We start from the raw sequence: 27,365 nt of genomic DNA, 5'->3' as shown, positions 1-27,365 counted from the left end.
TCCTGGGGGTCTCAAAAGGTAAGGGACATTAGCACATTCTTGAGAATTCTCCCTAACACTGATGAGTTTCCGGGTTGTTGTAGGCTGTTACCTAAGATCCATAAAGTGCATCACAAGTAGCAAGCGTTGCACAGAAACCAGCGGCTAGGGTCATTACAAGTTTGGTGGTGTGAGAAAAAAAGTGGCAGCAATTCCATGACTACCAGTTTCCTTCTCGGCACACTACAAGTTTGCCAGTGGGGGTTACAAGTTTGCCAGTGGGGGTTATAAGTTTGCCAGTGGGGGTTGACTGACTTACCTCCAGGCAAAATCTGGAGGTAAATCAGACCCCCACTGGCAAAAAAACGCCGGTAATACCAGCCCCTGTAATACTGGTGCCGGTAATACTGGTAATTCTAACATCATCTAGCCCAGGTTGACTGTATTCTATTGAAGGGTCCACCAGTGTGTTGGAAATGACTGGCACCTGAATGCTTCTATGGTTGAAAGTGCTTCTACAATACATGAGTTGATGGCGGATGTGTTAAATCGACTATGTTATGCTCTCCCCTGCTGATCTGGCTGAATCTGAAACTGCACTGGTTACCTGGCTACCCTCTGATCTCAGGCCCAGGTCCCCTCCCTGCCAGTTGCACACCTGCACTGCCCCCTGGCAACCCTTGCACTCGGGGACTGTTTCTGTATCCCTACAGGCCCTACTAGCACTTGACATGGAGGGGCCGATTCATGGAACAAACGTGCGCCGAAAATCTATGCGCAAAGCAGGCGCAAGCAGGCGCAAGCGCGAAAAAACAGGTGCACGCGCACACGTGCGATTCATGGAAGTCCCTGCGCGTGTTTTCCTCAGGATGTGCACCAAACCCATGCATGCCGCACACGTCACTGAAACATCCCGAACGGCGTGCCCGACGCGCACAGTGAAAGCGTACAACCTCGGCGCACACACCAAAAAGGGGGCGGAACACGGGGCGTAACACGCGGAATGGGGAACAACGCGCGAAAATAAGGGCGTAACTGGGATGTACTGCTGGGAAGCAGACGGAATGCCCACACGCACGCGAGCCACACGTATTCATAGAATCGAATAGGGCAAAGCCGCGCACAGCCAAAGACATGCACAGGCCTAAACACGTCCGCCACACGAAGGCGGGCGGTAGCGTCCCTGCGCATCACAAAAGCGCCAATATACAGCAATGATGAATGTCCCATACTGCTATTGTGCCTGTGGTTCACGTGAAGATTGTTTTTGTGGGGGAGCGGGTTACGTGTATTAAAGGGGTTCGCGTGAAGTTTTTCACGCGAGCGGGCCTGGCGGAGCGGGCTACCACTCACCGTCTGCCTTGCGTGTAGAAGAACGCGTAGCCAACACACACTGTGAAGTAATAGCGTGTGAACCCCAATGGCTGGAAAACACACGCACCGCACCCCACGAAAAGCACGTACAGAGCAATGTAAAGGCACGTGGGATCTACAAGCCCTGCCAGGGAAACGCCCGTGCGCGAAACGTCACAGACGCGCTTACGACTAAGGGCCTTTGGTCCAATGAAATCGCGTATGCATGCTAACGCGCTTACGCGCTAAGGGCCTTTCCTCGATTTACACGCAGACGTGCAAGATTTTCACGTGCCAAATCACTCCGTATCAAGCTGGCCACGCGTAAGCACACGGAAGACCACGCTCCTGCCCAAAAGGCCGAATTACTGCCCCCCAGAACCCCGAGCAGCCTCCCACGAGCCATCTGCTGCTGCCTGCCTCCTGCCACCGCGCCCTGCCATTTGGTGCCTGCACATCAGCCATCTGCAGGGGTCCATTTCCTGTGTCCACCCCTGCTGGAACAGAAGACTCCCGACTGAGATACCATCGCTCCACAGCCCAGCCCCAGGACCGAGTTGCCCACCCACTCCTGCCTCTGGGGTTGCCATGCCGGGCACTGCAACATCTGGCACCACTGGCAACCCCCGGCCAGAGAGGCAGTGGGGCACCGGCTTCACTGCCACTGAAGTTGGTGTCCTGGTGGAGCAAGTCCTGGGGCAGTATGATGCCCTCTTCGGAAGTAAGCGCGCCAACAAGGAAGGACGGACTCGGATCTGGACGGACATCGTGACTGCCATCAACGCGGAGGGGGTGGCAGTCCGCAACTACCAACATGTCAAGAAGCGCTGGGATGACTGCAGGTCCAGGACCCTCTTGACGGCCCGGCGCCTCTTGGAGGGGGGGCCGGGGCCGCATGAATACCATCCAGATGAGGGTCCTGGAACGCGTCGGCCCAGCGCTCCACGCCCAGATCCTTGAGAGGCAGACCCGTCTGGAGTTGAGCAGTAAGTGGCCAAGCATTGCTGTGTGAGACAGGGCATGTCGCAGTGTGCTGGTTGGCTGATACTTGCCTGTATGTGTGACATAGGCCATGTATGCATGTGTGTGTGCAGGGACGTCATGCATGTGAGACCAGTAATGTGTCAACCACACGGTTGGTGCATGTGTTCAAATGCAACATGGGTTGCCCTATGCGGAATGGCCACATGAAAGCATGCCAGTCTCTGTTCCTGGACATGGGTGGGGGTGAGGGATGGGTGCTGATGCCATATACATGTATGCTGTCCATGTCTGTGTGTCTGACCTGCATGTCTGTGACTTGTGAATGCCAGGGATGCATGACATATGTCTGTCGCAATGTTCAGGTTCACTGATGCAGCCTAGTCATCCTTGTATCCACTGTGTCTGTGGTGTACGAGGCCAGATGGATGAAACTAGGGTGAAGTGTGTGCATGTGATAGGCATGGCCCATGATGCATGTGTTTTACCTGCACTGACCCATGTGTGGTGGATGTGTGGTGGATGGACATGATGGAAGTGATCTTTGACAGTGCCACTCATCTGCTATTGCTTCCTGTCTAGGGGACCATTGTACAGTACCCTGATGCTTGTGTTCTATGTCTCCCTCTACACAGCGCCACGTGAAGAAGAGGGCGGAGACGGCGCTGTGGAGCAAAGCGGCGGGGATGCCCCCACGGGTGCAGCGGAAGGGGTGGGTGAGCCCCCACAGGGGCTTGCAATGGCAGAAGACGGAGTGGAGCCATCCAGGTTGGTGGTTTCCACAGAGGAGGAGGAGGCCGCTACTGAGGCGCACATGGGGCCTGGTGGGGGCATCCCTGCTGGTGCAAGTGTTGCAGTCCAGGGGCAGGGGCAGGAGGCAGCACAGGTCGCCGTGGAGGGGCCTGTGCATGTCACTGTCCCTGACACTGTGACTGCACCACCATGCACCAGCAGGGATGCCCCATCCCAGGCCCGTCCGCAGGTAGGGGGGATGTCCATGTCATCTGACTCCCCTCCACCTGCAGACGAGGGGACCCCTGGCCGTATGGAGAAGGTCCTGATTGGTGTCGCCTTGCGCACAGGTGCAATTCGTGATGAGGTGCGTGCTTCCTGGGAGGAGCATGCACGTCATCACGGAGAGCACCGTGCCGACGTGGCCCAGTTGGGATCGGCCATGGTCGGGGATTTCCTACATGTGTCGGCCAATCTGGCGACCCTCTCCTCCTCTGTGGAGACTATGCACCAGTCGTTCTCCATGCTGTCTTCTGGCCCAGATGCCACCAGGGCCCCCTGTGGACCTGCCCCGACCAATACAGCCAGCTCGGTGGGGATCCCATCCCTGCCACATTCGGGATTCGTAGGTCCAGCAGGGTTGGACACACCAGCAACTGAACCCCAGCAGATGGAGGATGTGACGGCATCATCGGGCAGTGCACGTGCACGACGGCGTCGCTGGATTCCATCAGCCTGGATGCCGTCATGCTGGCACAGGCAGTTGCGTCGGAGGCAGCGGCAGGCTCGACGTGGGAGGCATCATGGCTCGGGGCCATCAACATCAGGGGTGCAGGCATCGGCCGGAGGGCAGGAGAACCCTGGAATGGGAGTGGCTTCCGTGTGGGAGCGGTTGGGCCAGCAGATAGGTGCGGAGCGGCAGCGGGCAGAGGAGGAATGGTTCACAATGGTCAGGGCGGAGAACTCCATGCAGAGGGTGCTGAGGCAGGCTGAGTGCCTCGAGGGTCTTTGCAGGGGGTTGGAGCTGGACACTGCTTTATCCCTGCGAGACCTCGGGGCCAGGGAACATGCCCGCCTCCAAGCCATTGAACAGGAGTTCGATGATGCCCTGGCCCATGACAACATCCAGTGAGCCGTTGGACTAGCCCGCTGCCCTTGTAAATAGTTATGTAGTTAGTGTTAGGTTTCCTTTGTTTTTGCATTTTTTTTGGACCTTTTGGACAATGGGCCACATGTTTGTATATCGTTTTTTTTTATTAGGTAGTGTTGTTAGATAGGTTTCATTTCTTTTGTTGGGATCATGGACCCTGGCTTGTTCATCTGTACATAGTTCACTGTTGGATTTTCTTTTCATTTTACAATTTACCCATGGAGCAATGGCTTTCAATTATAATTTCCCATTGGATTTTCTTTTGTGGACTGTGACTTTGGACACCATTCCTTTGGATTATGATTTTTGGTTTCGCATTTTTTCACGGACATGCTTCTTTTTATTTTTTTACATTCCCATTTCTGTTTGTTTATTTTTGATTCAATTCATGTTTCCTTTAATACATATTTTTTGATCAAACTTCAATGTGTAGTATCATCTCATTGACACTGCTTTATCCCTGCGAGACCTCGGGGCCAGGGAACATGCCCGCCTCCAAGCCATTGAACAGGAGTTCGATGATGCCCTGGCCCATGACAACATCCAGTGAGCCGTTGGACTAGCCCGCTGCCCTTGTAAATAGTTATGTAGTTAGTGTTAGGTTTCCTTTGTTTTTGCATTTTTTTTGGACCTTTTGGACAATGGGCCACATGTTTGTATATCGTTTTTTTTATTAGGTAGTGTTGTTAGATAGGTTTCATTTCTTTTGTTGGGATCATGGACCCTGGCTTGCTCATCTGTACATAGTTCACTGTTGGATTTTCTTTTCATTTTCCAATTTACCCATGGAGCAATGGCTTTCAATTATAATTTCCCATTGGATTTTCTTTTGTGGACTGTGACTTTGGACACCATTCCTTTGGATTATGATTTTTGGTTTCGCATTTTTTCACGGACATGCTTCTTTTTATTTTTTTACATTCCCATTTCTGTTTGTTTATTTTTGATTCAATTCATGTTTCCTTTAATACATATTTTTTGATCAAACTTCAATGTGTAGTATCATCTCATTGGTTTCATGCATATCATGATACAGGTTTTGAGATTCACTGACACCCATTGGGTGTATGTGAGGGACATGTGTTTGTTTCCAAACTTGCAATTGGTGTTCTATCATGTTATTGCCATTTCTAAGTGGGTGGATGCAATACTCGGGTGGGTGTTTTGCATTTGGAGGCTGACCATAGGGACCAGGGATCTAGATTGTGATGACATGTTGGCTGGGGAACATGAGTTGGAGCCTGGTGGAGGGTGCACCAGAGTGCTGGAGGGTGGGGGTGCAAGGGAACATGAGTTGGACATGAATGGGAGCCTGCTGGCAGGTGCCTCGCAATGCTGGGGGGTGGGGGTGCAGGGGGACATGAGTGGGACATGAGTGGGGGCCTGCTGGCAGGTGCCTCGCAATGCTGGGGGGTGGGGGTGCAGGGGGACATGATTGAGACCTGAGTGGGGGCCTGCTGGCAGGTGCCCCACAGTGCTGGGGGCTGGGGGTGCAGGGGAACATGAGTGGGACATGAGTGGGGGCCTGCTGGCAGGTGCCTCGCAATGCTGGGTGGTGGGGGTGCAGGGGTCATGAGTGGGACATGAGTGGGGGCCTGCTGGCAGGTGCCTCGCAATGGTGGGGGTCCAGGGGGACATGATTGGGACATGAGTGGGGGCCTGCTGGCAGGTGCCCCACAGTGCTGGGGGCTGGGGGTGCAGGGGAACATGAGTGGGACATGAGTGGGGGCCTGCTGGCAGGTGCCTCGCAATGCTGGGGGGTGGGGGAGCAGGGGAACATGAGTGGGACATGAGTGGGGGCCTGCTGGCAGGTGCCTCGCAATGCTGGGGGGTGGTGGTGCAGGGGGACATGTGTGGGGGCCTGGTGGAGGGTGCCCTTGAATGGTGGGGGTGCAGGTGGACAGGAGTGGGGGCCTGGTGGAGGGTGCCCTGCACTGCTGGGGTGTGGGGGTGCTGGGAGACATGTGTGGGGGCCTGGTGGAGGGTGCCCCTGACTGGTGGGGGGTGGGGGCCTGGTGGAGGGTGCCCTGCACTGCGGGGGGGGGGTGGGGGTGCTGGGAGACATGCATTGTTGATCAGTAGTGCAAGGTGACATGTGGCTTGGCTGGGGGGCATGCCCATGGTGGATGGGCTGCCTGCGGGACATGAGCAGGGGTGCAGGGTAGTCCCCCGTGGTGTGGGCTGCCTGCAGGGGCCGTGGAGGTTGTAGAGCGAACACCTGGGAGGACCCACACGGCCAATTCACGTGTAGTACTCCCCAGAACCCCTGAAATACACATACCCTGCTGAAATCGCGTGTGGAACTTCCTGCGCATCCCTGAAATACACGTACCCTGCTGAATTTGCGTTTGGAACTTCCCGCGCACCCCTGAAATACACGTACCCTGCTGAATTTGCATGTGAAACTTCCCGCGCACCCCAGTAATACACGTACCCTGCTCGCACGGGGCCAATCGCGTGTGGAACTACCCGCGCACCCCTGAAATACACGTACCCTGATGGAATCGCTTGTGAAACTTCCCGCGCACACCTGAAATACACGTACCCTGCTGAATTCGCGTGTGTAACTTCCCGCGCACCCCTAAAATACACGTACCCTGTTGAATTTGCATGTGAAACTTCCCGCGCACCCCACTAATACACGTACCCTGCTCGCACGGAGCCAATCGCGTGTGGAACTTCCCGCGCACCCCTGAAATACACGTACCCTGATGGAATTGCGTGTGAAACTTCCCGCGCACCCCTGAAATACACGTACCCTGCTGAAATTGCGTGTGAAACTTCCCGTGCACCCCTGAAATACACGTACCCTGCTGAATTTGCGTGTGAAACTTCCCGCGCACCCCAGTAAAACACATACCCAGCTGAAATCACGTGAGAAACTTCCTGCGCACCCCAGTGATACACGTACCCCGCTTGCCGTGCTGGTACAGGGTTAGCGCAGCCCTTTGCGCTGGATTGGGGATTTTGATGGCTTTTCCCTGCGCAAGCGGCGTTCTTGGGACGTAACTGGCGCTGCTGCAGGGTCGCTGCGCCACTGTGCGCCACGGCTGGTTTTGGTGGCTGGAATCCATGAATACGCTGTGCGCGGAAATGTATTTTAACGCACGCGGCTGGCGCAGGGATTCGCACGCGCACACTGTGCGCCATCCACGTGCACCACTTTTGCGCTGAATTCTATGAATTACCCCCACAATGTCTTCACTTACCCTTGCACTTGCCATCTGCTGGCCGCACTTTTAATTATTATTCATTGTCTTTATTTATTTTACTGTTATCCTATGTACTGCACTGCCCCCTCCCCTTTGCACCTGCACTTCCCCTTCCCCCTTTCCCTGCACTTGCGCAATCTCAATGTCACCTGGCCTAGTAGGATCGCTGTTTCTGTCTTCCCTCTGTTCCCCCTCGCGTGGCTCGTCGCACCATGAAACACTTGTGTATAGGCACGTTATAAATGCCATATCATATCATATCATAGCATATCATGCATTAAGTGGAACCCAGGTAAAACGAGATCAGCACACCAAAAACATGTTTTGCATAAAAACACACATGTCCACATAACATTTTGTTTACATACTCCAAAAAAGAAGCACATACATGAAAACAATAAATAAAAACAAAATACAATCAACTCGGTAGATTTCACTTCATATGTTGACTAAAATAACATTTGTGGATCGGGTGAAATCTGCTGCCTTATTAATTAAGGGATTCACCCAGTTGATGATGGGTGCACCCGATGTAGACCCTAATGCCCAAATACTTAAAGTTACAACAGGCAGGTGCTTTACCATCATTGTAGGGAACAACAGGAACATGTAAGCCTCTCTGCATGAAAGAATGCATATGCCACATTCTCCTCTTCCTCACTCTGCATCTGTGTGGTTTTGTGGCCATGGCATCTAGGTGAAGGTGTTTGTATTCGCATTGAAGGGAAAGGGACAACCTTGTAGTGAAATGATAACATGTTTCTTGGAAGTTACATCAAGTGTATGTGGGAGTTAAACCTGGCAACATGTATTACAGAGATGGCCAATTTAGCCAATTATAAAGAGAGGCATGCACAAATACACACACGGAGAAAGAATAATACAAACACAACTTTTAAAAGATGGAACCTAACTCCATTTCATCCTCCACTTTTCATGTAAGTGTAGTCTACGACACTGGCACCTCCCTCTAACTCACCTCCCACCTCATGCATGTCTTCTTCGTCCTTTGGGGTGCACATTACGTTGGATTGTGACAGCATTGTCATGAAGTTAGTGTACATCAAGATGTTTTAAGCCCCCAAATGAGACAATATAACTTTAGGGAGAAAGAGGAAGAAAGGATTCGTTTTGAGACAGGATGTGGATGCCATAGATTTGGTATATACATTGGGATAACTCAAAGAAAGACATACATGAAACCCACGTACAGGTCCGTATCGATCCATTCCATATCATATGCGATAGTAATTTCATACTGGACTTATCTGCCACTGTCAATTCTATTGATACTGTTGACTACAAAATAATGACTAACAAACAGACAGAGTTAACTGAGATGAGAGAAGTAGCACCCAACTGGTTTTCCTAAATTCCTGACAATTGAGTCTATGTAATTTAAGAAGGTCAAGAACTTTATCTCATTATAACAGGCATGTCACACACGTTTGGAATTGATACAGAAATGGCTTCATTAATATCAAGCATTTCAATTGTGAATAAACCAGCCCCCAGCTTCACCATCTTCCTCATCCTCTTTCCTTCCTTCTCCAACTGAATTCCCACGACATTCTCACTCAATTGCTTTCTACCTTGGAACACAGAACACATTCAACTATATACATGTGTTGATGCATCTTCAACATCTATGGAAATATCCCATACACAGCTTCCCCAGTGACACAGTACTATATGATACCTCCAGGCAAAGAGTGAAATACCAGACAGATAAAGCAATGCATGGCTGTTATCAGCATCATCTTTGATTCCTGCATTGTTGAACACATATGTGTGCAATTAATGCAAATAAGGCCAAGTTATACATTAAACTTCACAATCCCATCAATGTGTGACAATGGGTGGTGACATTCCTGAGGTCAAGTGCATACCGATCTAAATAAAATATGCCTGAACCATTCCAAGATAGAGAGGCTCCTTTGTGAAATGGCATTTCAACCAATCCTCTGTTAAACCTGGGGAGTTGTGGTAGACAATGGATTTCAATGTAACCCAACTGCACTCTAACTTCCCATTTCTAACCATGCCCCAACATATGTTTTTTTCTCCACCCACTTGCCACCTATTGACTAGATCACTGTTACACTGTTTAAACCAGGCTCCTAAATAATGCAACATGTACACTTGTGTAGTCACAAAGTGATGCCTGTCATATAGAGTTTGGTCTCAGGAGATTGGATCACAATCACCTTGAAAATGTTACCCTTCCTCATGAGTACTGAGAGATCCACATTTTGATGCTTTCAATTATGCTTTACCTTGACCTTTAGGCACTATATAGAAGGATAGCAAACTATTTCCCCAAGCACTGCCACGTTTAGCAGCAGCCAGACACTTGTTGGTCAGTATCCCCGAACCTGATACACATTCACTCATCTACAAATACATGATTTGATGATGGTCTCTTTTCTCACAATGCCCCAACCACTGTACCTCACTTGCCATACACCACATACTTGAAAAATACCTTCTATGATCCCGCAGAGGTCTTCATACTCACCAGACTCACAATACCTTTTGCCTATGGTTGTCCAAATGATCATTCTCTCATTTTCTATTGCCATTTTGTCCCTAGGTTCATATCCAACAGACACCAAGAAAACCAACCAATGCAAAACTCATCCTACCTTTCTGTACAATATTGGATCTCATTACCTGGACGCCTTGTGAATTGTATGCTTTCCACTCAACAAAAACATTGTTAACCCATTGTTAGTGTGAGCACTTAGGAAAACCCAAAGTAAATGTATATATAGATCATCTCTGAAATGTGTCCCTGCCAATCCTAGATTTGCTAATCCCAGCCTCAATCAGTCCAGCATTCAGGTATTGATTTGAAGGGCTGCAGGAAAAAGTGTGAAAATTTGCCTTATCAGGAGCACATATGATAAAGAAGCATGTGTTGTTGCTTTTCAGACTATGCTACCACATCAACCACCACACACCCACTTCCACTTGTGCCCCATCACAAACTCTTGCTCCTCAGCTAGTGAAGCCTATTGTCCCATTAGTGGTATATCACCTTGCTGAACTCTTCAACCTGTTATTCGACTCAGCCCTCTCCTAAAAAAGCGATGGCTGACCTGAACCTACCGGCTAACTTTCACCCAATATCTCTGATTCTGCACTACTCTAAAGTGCTCTAAAGGACACCTACAACCTTTGAGACCCCATAGAAGCAGGTATCTACTCCTGTCACTCTACAGAAACTGTTCTCATGAATGGCTCCAATTTCATGACTTCTGCTATGCACTCCAACCTATCCTCTGTCCTATTCTCCTTGATCTGTCTGTAACCTTTGACACTGTCAATCACTCTGCTCTCCTTAACACTCTCTTTTTTCTTGGAATTAGCAATTAAGTGCTTGCCTGGATTGAATCCTGCCTTGCCAAATATCTTTCCCCTGGAGCAACAACACCTCTCAACTCGCTCCTCTAATTGTTGGTGTTCCACAGGGCTCTGGCTTGGGTACTCTCCTCTTTACGCTCTGCACGTCTGTTCTTGGGTGACTACTCTCCTCCTTTGGATTCTCGTAACTATCAACTCTTAACCGACACCCAAATCTTCTTCTATTTCTTGAACTCTCGTCTGATCTCTGTATCAACATTCCCAAATGCCTCTCTGCCATTATATAATGGATGACTTTGCACTCTCTGATGTTAAACTCTACTAAAACATAGGTTCTCATCTCTTCCCCTGCTATCCAGTTGCCACCTGACACTCATGCATACTATTCTTCAGCAAGAAAGTCCAGAGTCATCTATGACTCTTCCCATACCTTCTCTACTTTAATCCCCAAAATTACCAATGCGGCTCGCCTCGACTTCCTAAATATTAGGAACATGAGTCACCCCTTCCTTTCAAAACTGCCAAGCATCTCTTAACCACTCTTGTCTTCTCTAAAATGGACTACTGGTGCCAGCATCCTCTTTGGTCTCCCCAACTATGCCTTCTGTCCTTTCAACAAGATCATTAACTTTGCTAACCGGACTCTCTTTGAACTCCCTCATGTCACTACTAATTGTTTGTGCCATCACCATGCTTGCATGGCAGTTAACATGTTGATTATAAAATAGATTGTCCTAAATACAGGAATGCTCTTTGCTTAGGATTGGCTTGCTTTCGTATTAGATTGTTTCAAATATAGGATTGCCTTTTGCTTAGGAACAATGCATTAGAGCAACAATTTAGTGTTCAAAGTCACTTTACTTACAAAGCACACATTATCTAAATTGTATAGAGAAAAGTATAAAAATGTATATACAAACAATACCTTTCTCTCAAGATAGTGGAATTCATGACTGAGAAATGATTTACAAATAAGCTGTGTTACTACACTTGTATGCTTCTTGGAAATACATGCAACAAACAATTTGTCATCCTATTTCATTAATTAGTGTCAACTTTGCTTATGTAAGAGAGCTGGCATGGGAGACATGTGGTAGTGAAGACATGTTCATCTTATACAATAAAACTCTGTCCGACATGGTTACATGTCGACCAGGGTTTAACTATAATTGTGAACAGTCCTTACCAGGCATGCATTAAAAGTAAACTCTGCCTGGCATACCACATGTATGCTGCCTTCTGCCCTGCAAATGTCCACTCTGCATTGCAAATGACAACATTTGAGTGGTGGGGATCTGGCTATGCCTGAGTTCAATATTACCAGGTCCCCGTCATCAAATTATGTACTGCAGTAACATGAGCTCCTCAGTCTATTATCGTATCTGTAATGACACACGAACCATCGATTGCACCAAAAATCAAACGGAAAATGGAGCACAGCATTTAATTATTAGACAGATGATAGACAGATGAATAGTGGCATTGTGATGTGCTGCTGCGTGTAAATGATGGTGCACTGTAGCACATTGTGCATGCATTGTAACACTCCAGACTGGTACGTGGCAACTGTGATGCAACAAGTTCCCTGAAAATAGACAGTAGCAGGATGATGCGAGGCTGGTGTATCTCTGACATGTACATGACAAGCATTAGATGAGAAGGCTAAAGATGCATGTAAAAGGAAAGTCTGTCATTGACGATGGGGTGGCTGGACACGATAAGCACCAAAGTGACCAGGTCTGAGTGACAGCTCGAATCAACATGTTCATGCTCCACTTCCATGTTTCGGTGTCTTGTTGAGATCTCGGCTTCCTTTGTAAGGCCCTGTAACAAGGAGGTTCTGCTTCTGGATAATTTATGAACTTAAAATGTAAGGGCAATGTCAAATGTAAGAAGCTTAAAGCTGTAAGGATGGCAAAGATATTTGACCAGTTTACACCTGTACATATGCTTGGAACCACAAGAAAGCTAAGAAAATTGTGCGGCTTGCTATGCTAAGTAGAAAGATAGTGCGGCAAGCGCCACTATACATAATCTACCTCAAACGAAGCACATTATGTAAGTGGATTTTCACTTTTGCACAAAAAGCAGAATACATCCAAGGGTTACTAAAGGCCACACGAGAAAAGGCTTCATATTTAGCAAAATCTGGAACAAGCGGCAGAACCGAAATTCAGCAGAGGCAACTCATGCCAGGAGAGCCAAGGTTGTACCAAGAGAAGAAACGAACACTACCTACACTTAATTGAAACTCAGAACAGACTATCCTGACTCTGAAAAGTGGAGATAAGAATACAATGGCAGGTGGTGGGTGAAACGAACATCAAATACACAAATTGATGTAAAATAGGCAAATTCATGGTGCCCGAATCACGTGACCAGCCGAGCAAGAAGAAGCAGGGACTCACACCTACGCATTGCACAAGGACAGGCGAAGATTTCAGAACTTTTTCAGACAGAAGTTACAGTTTCGAGGCCAACCACAGTGAAATAATTGACACATAGCTACTAAAATGTTGATTGATCGTAACAAAAATTGGAGGAAGGTTGGGTAACTAAGGGGCACCCCGCACCTGGCCGACCATTCTGCATGCTGCTAAGCAAAGTGGAAAAGTATGCATGGGGTTGGAGCCAACCCAATCACAATGGACCAAATAATCTAGGGTCCTATAGTCAGTAGAACCAATAGGACGTTGTACTTTTAGTGACGTCTTTAGTAGTCAGTTTTGAAGGAAGGGCTTAGATGCCAACCTGACAGTGTTTTACCCAATCCCCTCACTCCGTTTCCATATACAGATATAGTACCTATATTAAAGTTACCTTTCCCGAACTAATAGAATTGCATGTCAACTTTTGAGTATTACACGTCAAATGATGACGAGTTTTCAGTAAAAATGCCACAATTTTTATGAAGTTCATTGGAGTTGAAGCGAGAAGGACGATCGCACCATTTGCTGATATTCATGACTCCTCGTTTTTTGTACTTGTCAGTAAACGGACTCCCTTTGCCAAACCGTTGAGTTGTCCTCATTGATTGGTGTTGAAGTATATATCTGCACCCCCATCTATCTCACGGGTGCTGCTATCTTGTCTTAAAGTGCTTCTGAGCAAACCCAGACTCTGTGGGCCGGTTGGAGGTCTCGGAGCACACTTGGTAGCAGAGATTGATGGTTATCAATTATCGATTAGACAAAGACACCCATTAACCGTCGACATAAAGTAACTCTAGGTCCTCGGTAATATAAATCCTTTGCCATTCGGCTGAGTAGACCATGACGCTCCCCATAGACAGTGGTTGAGTAAAAATAAAATCTGCAGAACAAGGTCTGAATGGACCTGTATTTCCCTACATAACCCCTTCCCACTCCTATGGGCAGCTGAGCGGGAGAAAAGCCAGAGAAGGCGGTGACAAAGGCGGTGATCCCAAGGATCCAGAGAGGAAACATGCAAAAGGTGAGTGAAAAAGACTAATGCTTTGCCAAAAAGTAGTATACCTTAGAACAAGTAAGGGAAAAGGTAATGGAGGGATGTGGGAAAAACAAAATATAGCCAGAAGAAGAGAAGAATGTATATATATATATATATATATATGGGGAAGGAAATAATGACTCAAGAATAATTAAGTAGACAGGGAGAGGATACCGTGGAGGACACCCGAGGAGAGAGAGGTTACCGGGGAAGACACCCGAGAAGAGAGAGGATTCGCCTAATTCCTACGCTTTAATATAGCGGCTAGAAGAAACTTGTATCCAGAGTCCTGAATGAAGAGGAACAAAATAAGTCACCACGGCGGTTAAAGACGCCGTGAAAGGGATACGTTTAAACTCTGTGTCGGGGTAATATTAGAGGCAGAGGTATATGCAGCCATCTGGAGTTCGTCTAGTCTGTTAACGTCTGTCTTATGTGTTGTTTGTTGTGATGTCATAAATCAAAATTTTCCTTAGAGGGACTGACATAAGATTTACGCGATTGAATAACTGAGATATTGTAGTATTCAAATTGATGTTTATTGAGTAAAATAGAAGATATAACATTTTGTGGAAAAAAACGGGATTGGAGCTTGCAGTGATTGGTGTTTGCTCATATTGTTGGAATTTATTATGTCACGTAAAGCATTGACAAGTGTTAAATGACGAGAAAGGAAACAGATTTAAGCATGGAACACATAACTCCGTTAGCACACCTGTGCAAACAGTTGCCGAAACATGCACCTAAACTGAAAAAGTACAGTGCAGAATGAGTTAAAGGAACCACCTACAAAATGTTTATGCAGTGGCCACAGGGCGGGTCCTTATCTAAAGCTGTTTTGCAACACATGACGACATAGTTGCACGCCACATACATGGGCAAAAAGTTAGACAAATGCCTAGCTAGTCTAGAGTTGTGGAAAATGTATCAACAAGACAAGGAAGAGGAACCAACATCAGACTGGATACTTAACGTATACACAGAGGGAGGTGAGACGCCCTCAGCGACACCCGCCCCATCTGAAATGAAATTTGAAAATGATAAGGAGGAAGGGTTATACCCACTTAGGGAACTTAAAGGAGCCACAGGGTATAGCAACCCAGCATATGAGTCACCTAGGCAAAGCAGTGACAAAAATCAAGATAAAGATAGAGATAGACATATTACCTCCAAATTCCTGGGGGACAAGGAGAGATGCGATGATGAGAGAAGAGACCAGACACAGGCAAGTACATCTCTCGACAAGGAGAGAGAAGGAAAAAGATGGAAAGGAAGTGAGGATAGAACTGATGACATAGCACTTGCAAAGAACGAATGGATGGGAGGGCAGATTTCAATGAAACTCGATGGAAAAGGCATTGATGAGGCAAAACAAAAGGAGAAGTTAGATGATGTACAAAGAAAGGAGAATGAGAAAGAAAAAGGATTGAGAGATGAAAGAATAAGGAAAAAGAAAGACAGAGGCAAGAACAGTTATATCGCGAAGAGCAAGAAAGGCAGCACGATCGTAAACAGAGAGCAGCCAATAAACAAGACAGACAGGAGCAGCGAAGGTTAGAGGAAGAGCAAATGATACGAGAGAAAAGAATAAAGAGATGAAGGGATGAGGAAATCAAAGGGCAAATGAACATAGAGATACAAAGAAAGAAGAAGAAGATAGGGTCAAAGAAGAGGCAAGGAAGCGTAGAGAATTTGATGGCGATGTAGAACGTAAGCGAAGACAGAGAGCATGTGATCTTGAATATCTGGAAAGGAAGGTTAAAAAACCTGATCCAGTGGTAGACTGGAAGGACATAGAAGAATTCTTTCTTGAGCACGATTTGGTACCAGGCACATCTAGAACCAATATTGAGGATGACTTCGACACCAGAAGCATCAGAGAAATGAGCTATAGGATATTTGATGAAATGGGGCTGGAAAAAGTACCCCAAGGGGAGGGGGAAAACGAGCGCCTGAAAAGCACCCAGCTTTATGACACTGAGGATGTCTCCCGAAGCAGTGGGAATAGAGAACTCTCCCTAGATAGATTAGAAATGAGCAGGAGCAAAGAGGACAGAAGAAGTTGCACAAGTTGGGGGCAGACAATGTCTGACACTGAAAGAGAGGAGCGTGAGGAAAAGGAGGAAGAGAGGAGATGCGATAGACAACTTTCAAGGGGAAGGGGATAAGACGGTCAGACACTAGTGAGCCTGTATAAAGGGCATCAAAGTTAGCCACGCAGTCAGACCGACGCGAAGAAGTATCTCACAGTCAGAGGGGGGTGTCTCCACTACCCTATGTGAGCTGGCTAAGGACATTGCCAGGTTGGTGGCGATGCAGGAACATTACCTCTGCAATAGATAAGAGAACAATGAAGGAAGAGAGAGAGGGCTATGCTTCCCAATTTCTGTTTCTCGAGAAAGGAGGGGCGAGACCACAATATATTCCATGGCCACACATGGATCAGGAAAACCTAAAAAACAAGCTTCCAATGCTGACATCGGGAGCCGGAAAATGGATACATGAGCTATAAGAAATGATGGGAGGGAACATGTTAGCTATAGGGGATATCAAAGGTCTCTTAATCGCAATACTTGGTGTTAGAGCAGACGATGTGTGGACATGGGCATGTTACCCTGGTTTGACCACAGTTAATACCGTGCATGACAGAGCTCTGTTTAACAATAGCAGAGCAGTGGTATGGAAAGCACTACAAGTGCTATACCCAGATACTTCCGACATGGGAACTATCATGACGCGTAAAATGAAGGAGTCAGAAGATCTGCTGATTTACATAGGGAATTTTCAATACACGTGGGTGCTGGAGACTCGTGAACCTTGGGGGAAATCTATACATGTGTTCTACCACATATTATGTCAAGGGCTGCTAGAGCCAGTACAGAAACTGCTCAAGAAATTGGTGGGAATCGAGGCCAAGCCATGGTCAGAAATTCAGCTGACCATCACACACTATTGCAGGCTGCTGCAAGAGAAGAACCGTAAAAAGGAAGCTGCACGAAAGGGTGAAGAGGCAAAATGAGTGCAAAAGAAATTGTCAAAATATGCTCTTGAAGGAGCCATGATAACTAGCACAGCCGAATCGAGCATGCCACAAGTCAATAGTCCACAGCAGAATAATCAAGGCACTGCTGGGTTTTACCCCAGGGGAAGAGGATTTAGAGGAAGACAATGGCAGAGTAATCAGGGAGGTTTCCAGAATAATCAAGGAGGTTTTCAAAACATGCAAAATGGCAACCAAGACATGTCAAATGGGCAAATGATCATACCACCGCCAGTATGTTGGTTGTGTGGGATGACAGGGCATTTAGCGCGCGCATGCAGAAATCAAGGCATGATGCAGAACATCCAAGGAATAGGAGCAGGCATGGTGAAACCGCCTTCATTTCTACAGCAGGGAGTTGCACAAAATCACACGGTGCAACAACAAACGCCAGGAGTGCAAAAAGGCTTGCAACCTCCGAATTCAGTGAATTTTCTACAAGGACAATCTCAACAGTTGCCTATGCAACTGTCACAGACAGTGGGCACAGGAAAGACTGTGAACCCTGTAATGAGGAATAATACTGGTGATGGGGGAAGTACATTCGCACAAGGTGGGACAAAATTGTATATGGACTAGGACAGCTCACTGTGAACTCTGATGTGTTTTATCCTATCAGTGTAACCAGACCCTCACTGGGAACCAAGGGTGGATGTCGTTATAGGGGATAAAGAATATTTCTTCCTCGTTGACACAGGTGCTAAACGTTCGTGCATATGAGAAGGCAAGTTTTCCTTGTCCGGCGATGCTATAAATACTCAGTGTTTCACAGGAGCTACAAGTCGTGTTCCTTTTACAAACGTTCTTCCAGGCTCTATAGGAGATTGTGGAATAAATGTGCCTCTATTATATTCACAACAAACCCCAGTAAATATTTTGAGTCGAGATCTAATGACGAAGTTAAATATAACAATCTCGTTCACGGAGGAGGGCATAGTATGCTCAACTCCAGGAATGCACTATTCGAACATATGCAAAATGATTAGAGCATACTCAGGACACACAGCTATGAGGGCTGTACCATTGGAGCCCGAAATATTTGCGTATGGAGTACGTGTGCTGATGGCAGGGCTGCCAGGCCTTGCTAAAAAACTATGAGGACCCCAGATGAATATCTGTTCAGGCCAAGAATACCTATGCACGAGGAAAGGGAACACATATTTCCCTTGTTGATACATACAGCTGCAGTATGAGGGAAAATGGCTTTGATCAATGGTTATGATGATGAAGGCAGACAGTGGTGCACAGTGTTCACCATTGAAGAGGTGAACCGATTAACTGACGTCATTTGACGAGCAAACAAATGAGGGAGAAACAGCAATTGAGGTGAACCTCACTTTCTGGGTGAGAATGATCTAAAGAGAAGTGCCTCAGAAAATTATGCTGGCACAAAACCGTCCTGAATATTTTGATGATGACATGGCCCAGATGCCTGTCTCAGTGTAGACTACAGGCCCCTATGATGTAGGCTTATTGAAAGGAGTCAGAGAAGTGAAGATTAAACTGAAGCCAGGAGCAATTCTACCAAAAGCACAACAATATCCCATGTCCAGGGAGGCAGATGAAGGAATTTTTAAGACAATATCAGCTATGATGGAGCAAGGCATCTTAGTGACGTAAGAGTTGTCCTGCAATACTGCAGTTTATCCTATCAAGAAATCAAAGGGAGGGTCTTGGAGGCTAATTCAAGACCTGAGGCCAATAAATGATATTGTGGAGGCCGAGTTCCCTTTAGTCCCGAACCCGGCTACAATCCTATGTAATATACCTGTTGATGCAAAATATTTCACAGTGATTGACTTGAAAAATGCATTTTTCTCAATCCCGTTACACCGTGACTCACAAGATCTGACATCATTCACGTCAGACAGATGCATCTGAAAAGCACGAGGCTACCCAAGGGGTACTGGGAGTCTCCTTCTATTTTTAACAGAGTCCTGCAGATGGACCTAAGCAATATTTCATTAGAGAGTGTTGTCTTGCAATATGTGGATGACATCTTAATTTGCAGCACAACAGAGGAGCAATGCAAGCACAATTCTGTTCAGCTATTGACCATATTGGCTGAGAAAGGATATAAGGTTGTCAACGAGAAGTGCTTTACATAGGTCAGCTGATTTCTCACAAAGGGAAAAGAGTTAGCCCAGAGAGAGCTGAAGCAATACTAAACACAGCCAAGCCATGCACGGTAAAGCAGATGCAGAGTTTCTTAGTCCTGTGCAATTATGTCAGGGCATGGGTCTTCAACTACAGCTCTTACACCAAGCCTTTGGTTCAGGCCCTAAAGAACGCACAAGTGACGAAAGAAAAGATTGAATGGTCTGAGACCATGGAGGAAAGATTCTCAGAACTGAAAAGAACAATTTGCACAGCACAAGTTTTAGGAATCCCCAATTATGCAGAGGAATTGTACCTGTTCTCACACACAAAAGGCAGCGTTATGTCAGCAGTGCTCACACAGAGAACCACATTGGGATACAAGCCCCTGGTATACTATAGTGGATATTTGGTCCCAGTGATGAGAGGCCATTTTCTGTGCGAACAAAATTTAGCTGCCGCAGAGTTCGCCATCGAGAAAGCCGCTACCATTGTGATGGGATGCTCAATGACGTTCTACGTTGAGCACTTGCTATTTGCAATTCTACAGAAACCGAAGGGCACACTGACATCTCATACAGCTTCTGCTTATGAAGTTATTATATCGAATCCTTCGATTAAAATAGTCCAATGCAAGATAGTGAACCCAGGAATGTTCATAGCCGAGCTGTCACTATGATGAAATCCCCAGAGTGAAAGAAAATGCATTTGCAGAAGGAGAAGTTGTCTTCATTGACGGTTCTTCGAGAATCGATCAAACGGATGGACAAAGATATACAGGCATTGCTGTGATAAAGCACACAGCAAATGGAGAATTTCGAGTGCTTCTTAGTGCACGGATTCCTTCTCACTATTCAGTACAAGCTGCAGAATTATTGGCATTGATACTCGCGATTGAGAATCACGTAAACCAGGAAGTGACTGTGTACAGTGACTCCGCCTATGTGACGTCAAGAGTGCATGCAGGCTTAGCGTGCTGAAAAAGGAGGGGTTACCTCTGAGCAGACGGCACACCAGTGCATCATGCAGCCCTATTGGACAGGCTAATTAAGGCACTACAGCAGCTCCCAGTGTTCATAGCAGTAGTGAAATGCGCTGCCCACACGAAGGGGACACATTTTATCTCACAAGGAAATCAAGCAGCAGGCACGGAAGCCAAGCGTATGGCATCCAAGAGAGAGATGATCATGGAGGTGGAAGTCGCTCACACAAATGAGAAAATGATTGTTGCACGAATTGCACCTGTAATCTAATAATCTAGGGCAAACACCGTTGATGGAACTCCAAGGGGAGGCACCACAGGAGGAGAACAATTTATGGAAACAGCAAGGGTTTTCTTTAAACCCCTCCGAATGCTTGTGGCGACAAGGCGGCACTGGTAAACCAGTAATGTCTATAGCCCTGTTAAAAATAGCGCTAGAGCAGTAACACTATCCAGCACACATAACAAAATAAAATCCAGCGGCAACGCTCGCGGAAGACTGGTTCATACCGAAGTTAACCAAGCACGTTGCATTCTTTATATTGAACTGTATAATCTGCCAACAATTCACAGCTGTGCACACATTAAAATTAATGAGAGGAATCATCCAAAGGCCAAATGGGCCTTTTCAGCACTTGCATGTCGATTATGTCGACATGAATCAAGTATGTAACGGGTACATATACCTAATTGTTGTTGTGTGTCCATTCTCTAGATGGATAGAGGCAGGTCCATGTACAAACCAAGACTCTACCTGTGCAGCCACATTCCTAGTAAGAGAGTTATTCCACATGTGGGGGGTATGCAAAGTCATGAGATCAGATAACGGGACTCACTTTGTAAACAAAGTTTTTGAGCAAATTAGCTTGTTGCTTGGTATAAAGCACAAGTTCTCGTCTGCGTATCACCCGTAAGGTAACAGGATATGCGAGAAACTCAACAGCTTATTAAAGGAAAGGATAGCCAAGTTGAAGCTTACTCTGAGAAAGGGATGGTTGCACTACCTTCCTTTGGCACTGTATGCACTCCGGAATCACCTTGGTTCCGACCATCATCTTACACCGCATGAAATAGTCACAGGAAGAAGAATGCACACTCCCATGACCGCCCGAGACCGAGCTAGGTGTGATGCCCAGTCAACAGGAGAAATCTTAGGGTCTGAGATGAAAAATTACTTGAATTGCATGACATCTTGCCTTGCTGTAATTTCAGGCCAGCTGCAGCGATGACGAAAAGGGTGCAGGGCAGCACGGAACACAGAAGGAGATACTACTACAGGCACAGCTTAAGGACTTTGTGTTCCATCCATTTTCCCTGGAGACACCGTCTTGGTAAAGAACCATATGAGTAAAAGGTGGGACGAGCCAAGGTTTAACAGTCCCTTTTACAGTGGAAGACTGCACTCTCTCTGCAGTAAAGCTACAAGGAAGGAGAGCTTGGATCTTTTTGGGTGACATCAAACCATACATCGGAGAAGGCCCCCTGCCTGCACCCCAGTGCAAAGAGACTACAGGTGACGAGGAAGAACCATCGCACGTGCAGACGAGATCCATGACGAGGAAGAAGGACGCATGATCAGCAGCAAAGTAAAGACAAAGAACCTGTTGTACAATAGATGTGGTTTCACTTTGGACAGTCATCTGAGCAAAAAAGAGGATGAGAACATAAAAACAAACACTCTGTGCATCTTAGTTGCAGGATGAAGAAGAAAATTGCATTTATAAACCACTACATGGTCTGTCGACTTTGAAGTTTGGACCGAGGCACACTGAAACCTTAACCAGAAAAGAATATGCCAAACGTTGATCGAGGACACATACATTGAAAGAAAATACAGTATCCAGACTCCTTCCACACAGACCTTGTTCGGAATCACTAATGATGTCCCACAGTAGCGACATCACCAAAGATGTGGTGACATACTTCGATCTAGTGCTAAGATCGTACCCGTCATTTGAGGGGAGTCTTGCCAGTGTCACTGACTGTCTTCAAGATCCTAAAAACAAAAAGACTATAAAGAAATTGCTTACTGTGATTGCCGAGCAGTTCCTCCTACTTCCTGAGTTCAGTGAAGAAAAACCAAATGTCCCAAGTGGAGAAGGAAGCAAATGAGCTTATCAACGTATTGTTTTTTCGCCTAATCAAAGAGTGTCCAGAACTTGTCGGGAGAACGACAGATGCATTAACTTTTCTTTGAGATCCAGCAAATACAGAACATCTGAGCATCATCCTAAATAGAATAGTAATACAAGTTGCTCTCCACGCAAACTGAAATTGCAGACACTGTTCACAGTGAAGTGAAAAGCAAACAGTCCCAAATTTCAGCAAAGACAGGACAAATGTCCCTTTCACCAGAAGACAGCAGGTTGGCAAGCAATGTGTTCTTCAGCCTAATCGAGGATTTTCCAGAGCTTGTGGGGAGACCAATCGATGTTGACGTCCTCACATTCATCAGAGACCCAGCTAATTCCACGCAGATGGGCATGTTCTTGCATGGCATTGTGATGCAAGTGGAACTTTCTAATCACCAACAGAACAATTTGAGAAGATTTTAAACTTTTCTCCGAGGGACAGATTGAGGGAGCAGTGCCAGAGATCTACATTTTTATTTTTGTATTTTTCCACAGGGACAAGGACAACATGTCTTCGGGAATGAAGCAGACCAGGGGCACAGACTGGGAGCTAGTATATTTTGAACATGCACAATAGAGAGAGACTTGTTGAATTATTGCCTGTTTTGACATACATATGGAAAAAGAGAACTGTATCCAGAAATAATAGACAATTCATTGGTCAAGCTAAGAGGGACAATTGTTTAAATACCTACAGCCCACAAACAAAACCAAACAGAATCCAGAAACAATATTATTTAGAATTTGTATTAAAGGTTAGCACATTTTACGGATGATCAAGATGGGGGTCCAGAACTTTAGTCCTCCCGCAGGAGGAAATACATTCACAGTTCTCTGGACGTAAATGCTGCCGCCTAACCTACTGGAGCATAATGTATCTGTGTATTATATTCATCATCATTTTACTTCATTAACGATCAGAACTGCATTTTTTATTGTTGCACAAAGCATTCCAAGTCCAGTGCACCTACCTAATAATGCATGCATGAAGCCTACAAAGGCACCCAGACCTTACATAGTCATTCCAGTCCCTAGAAGATCTGTTAATTGAGTGAGTGAACTTGAGATGGATGTGATTAGCATAGACACACACACACTTGTGGTAACAAGCAAATCGAAAAGCCAGAGTCAGGGTCAGAAGAGTATGAATGAAAAAGTGTTACTGACAACCACACGCATGCAAAAATTTAATGAACATACACCAGACCTAGTGTCAATGACTGCAGAACCACAATCCAAAGCATGGGAGAAGAAAAGACTGCCTACTATGAGAAATTTCACTACAAGAAAAGTAAAGAGCCAAATGAAGGAAGCAGACGTCATGGAAAGACAAGAAGAGTTGGAAAGAAAGCCAGCAGAGACAGCCATATAAGAAACTCTTGATCCAACATCAAGAAAGACAAAAGCAAACTCTGAGAAGATCTCTGCACAAGCACAACTATTAATAGATTCATTATGGCCATTCATAGCCAGAGAAAGGAAAAGACTAGAGGAGCTGAAGAATAAACCCACAGAGACAACCTTGCCAAGCATATTTGTTCCAGCGAAAGGGAAAAGTACAAGTTCTACAATACAGCCATATACTGGACCAATGTCAGAGTGGATGATATGGGCACTTCTAACCAGAAGGAAAAAGATGCAAGAGGACAAAGAAAGAACTGCCAGACTTTTTTCTACTCAAGTGGCACAAATGAGGAGGCCTGCACCATGGACCGGGATACCTGAGAATCCTCCAACAAGAAGGAGCCATACAGATACGCACATGAAAAAAGTGGGAAGACGAAGTTCAGAAGGGGAATGCCTTGTCTGTGCACTCCTACCGTACAGCATGGGGAAGTCCAAGATCTTTGTAGCTGTAGAAATTGATGTCCAGACAGCACACTGTCTTTCACACATGGCAATGTGCAAGACCAGAGGCCAGTTCATGGGTAGTGATGCCTCACTGAAATGGGCAACTGAGAAAACTGATCCTGATGAAGATGATTATGTTTAAGACATAAAGAAAAGAAATAGAGCTCATACTAGGAATCATGTGATCAGGTACGAGAAACCTGGAGTGAAAGGAGCTGAAATCAGATGGGAAATGAACAAGAAGCTAAATGTTCAAGGGAAAACTCAAGAAGATGCTCGAAGTTGGAAGGACAGAGGCCAAATGCAAGTCTGGGGAACAGTGCTTTCACCAGATGGATGGGAAAACGGGGTAGTGTTTTGCAGGGCATGGATGGTCTACGGAGCCTGCAAGGAAGCAATTGAAAATTCACAAAGGATATGCAAGCCATTATGGCCAAGGCTGTCAAAATTGCTGACATGGGTCGAAGACAGAGGAGGACCATTGCAGATAGTACCACTGGAGAGTTCGAAATTGTGTTTCAGGGATAATGGCACAAGGAAGATGCAAAATAATCAGAACTGTGGACAAATCTTTGATGCTCCAGAAATGATGCATGGAACTGCAGTGATTATGGATCATTATTGGGCATGTGGATCCAAAGCATACATCAGATTACCAAGAAACTAGGGAGGTATATGCACAATAGTGAATGTCCACGTTCTGGCTTTGGTGATCTGAAAAGTGACTTGAACCTTCCCAATTGCAGATGCGCACCTAAGGAAGAAGAGATCTGTGGAACTGTTGACCCGAATGAAAAGGGAGAATTACTTTTCTGCCAAGTCTGAAGAAGCTTCTTATGCAATCCCATATGAACATAGGCTGTTTAGCCTCACCTCATCACAACAATTCTCGTGCCCACATTTCAAGTTGGAGCAAATACTAACTGGTTGCAGATAACCAGATGGGAACTACTGCAGACCATCAACACAACCATAAAAGGATTCAATGCAATCAAGGAGGAGTTAAGAGCAGTCTGACTGATGACTCTCCAGAATAGATATTTACTTGACATGATCACAGCCATGGATGGAGTAGTTTGTGCAAAAATCGGAGAATCATGTTGCACATTTACACCTTCTCACGATGAGGCTAATGGAACTCTAACAGAAGCCATTGGTATGCTGACTAAACTGCAGAACCAGATGATTGATGAAACCGACAAAGTTGATGATGACAGTTGGTTTGGATCACTATTCTCCTGAGTTCCACAATGGATGGCAGATGCATTCAAGTTCCTGGGAGCCCTGCTAGTGATGATATTACTAGGATTCAGTGTTATCAAGATAATAATCTCTCAGTGCCAGAAGATCATGATTGATGTCAAGCCAGGATGGACGCCCAAAGACTGATGAGGAAATAAGAGACTTTGTGAGATCTAGCATTCATAAACCTGAAGGAACAAAGTTTCTCTATCCCAGAAAGCACAGAACTATGTGGGAAGATGGGTTTACTGCAGCCCAAATGGACAATGTGAACTGATGACATGAAATAAAGATGAACACATAAGGACAGCAAGAAGCCCGAAAGGAGTCATAAAAATATGGACTCCAAAGAGACATTTCTTCAGACCATCATACATAGACCCAGAAGATGAAAAAGGAATTAACTCAGGTGATGGAATAAAAGTGAATACAGAGAAGAAGAAGGTGATAGTGGTTGATGAATCGCCCAGAGTGGGTTGTGTAGAGGAGGTCCCAAAGAAAGTCTGCACTCCAACCGTCCATTTTGAAGTACCAGGAACGTTCACACCGAAATATATGACGTACGGTGAGCAAATAAACCAGCAGAGAGCAACAGTGGGGCTCTGCCCAGTACCTATCAGAAGAACCACATCTATTGAAGTACCAGTACCAAGGAAACCATGGGCAGTAAGGTATCCATTAAGAAAACCCTATCAACAAATACAACGAAATGAAGATCGTCTAAAGTACAGTCCCTGAAGAAACCAAAAAGGTCTTAATGGAAGATGAATGGTGATGTCACGAGAACCCGGATCGACGCACCTATAGAAGAAATGACAACCAGAGAATGACGAAAAGAGACGAAACTCCATGAACAGGGATATTGTGAACATAAAGTGTAAGGGCTATGTCAAATGTAAGAAGCTTAAAGCTGAAAGCATGGCAAAGATGTTTCACCAGTTTACACCTGTACATATGCTTGGGACCGCAAGAAAGCTAAGAAAATTGTGTGGCTTGCTATGCTAAGTAGAAAGACAGTGCGGCAAGCACCACTATACATAATCTACCTCAAATGAAGCACATTGTATAAGTGTATTTCCACTTTTGCACGAAAAGCAGAAAAAAGGGTTGCTAAAGGCCACACGAGTAAAGGCTTCATATTTAGCAAAATCTGGAACAAGCGGCAGAAACGAAACTCAGCAGAGGCAACTCGTGCCAGGAGAGCCAAGGTCGTACCAATAGAAGAAACAAACAGTAGCTACACTTAATTGAAACTAAGTACAGAATATCCTGCCTCTGAAAAGTTGAGATAAGAAGACAAAGGCAGGTGGTAGGTGAAATGAAAATCAAATACACAAATTGATGTAAAAGAGGCAAATTCACGGTGCCCGAATCACATGACCAGAAGAAGTGGGGACTCATACCTACGCATTGTACAAGGCCAGACGAAGATATCAGAACTTTTTTAGACAGAAGATTCAGTTTCGAGGCCAACCACAGTGGAATAATTGACACATGGCTACTAAAATGATGATTGCAACAATAATTGGAGGATGGCCAGGTAACTAAGGGGCACCCCGTACCTGTCCGAGCATTCTGCATGCTGCTAAGGAAAGTGGAAAAGTATGCATGGGGTTGGTGCCAACCCAATCACAATGGACCAAATAATCTAGGGTCCTATAGTTAGTAGAGCCAATAGGATGCTGTACATTTAGTGACGTCTGTAGTAGTCAGTTTTGAAGGAAGGGCTTAGATGCCCACCCGACAGTGTTTTACCCAATCCCCTCACTCCGTTACCATA

The sequence above is a fragment of the Ambystoma mexicanum genome, chromosome 1q (genome assembly GCF_040938575.1).
Source record: "Ambystoma mexicanum isolate Mex_15411 chromosome 1q, UKY_AmexF1_1, whole genome shotgun sequence".
Lineage (NCBI taxonomy): Eukaryota > Metazoa > Chordata > Amphibia > Caudata > Ambystomatidae > Ambystoma > Ambystoma mexicanum.
The sequence above is the reverse complement of the archived record's forward strand: the minus strand, read 5'-3'. Positions refer to the sequence as shown.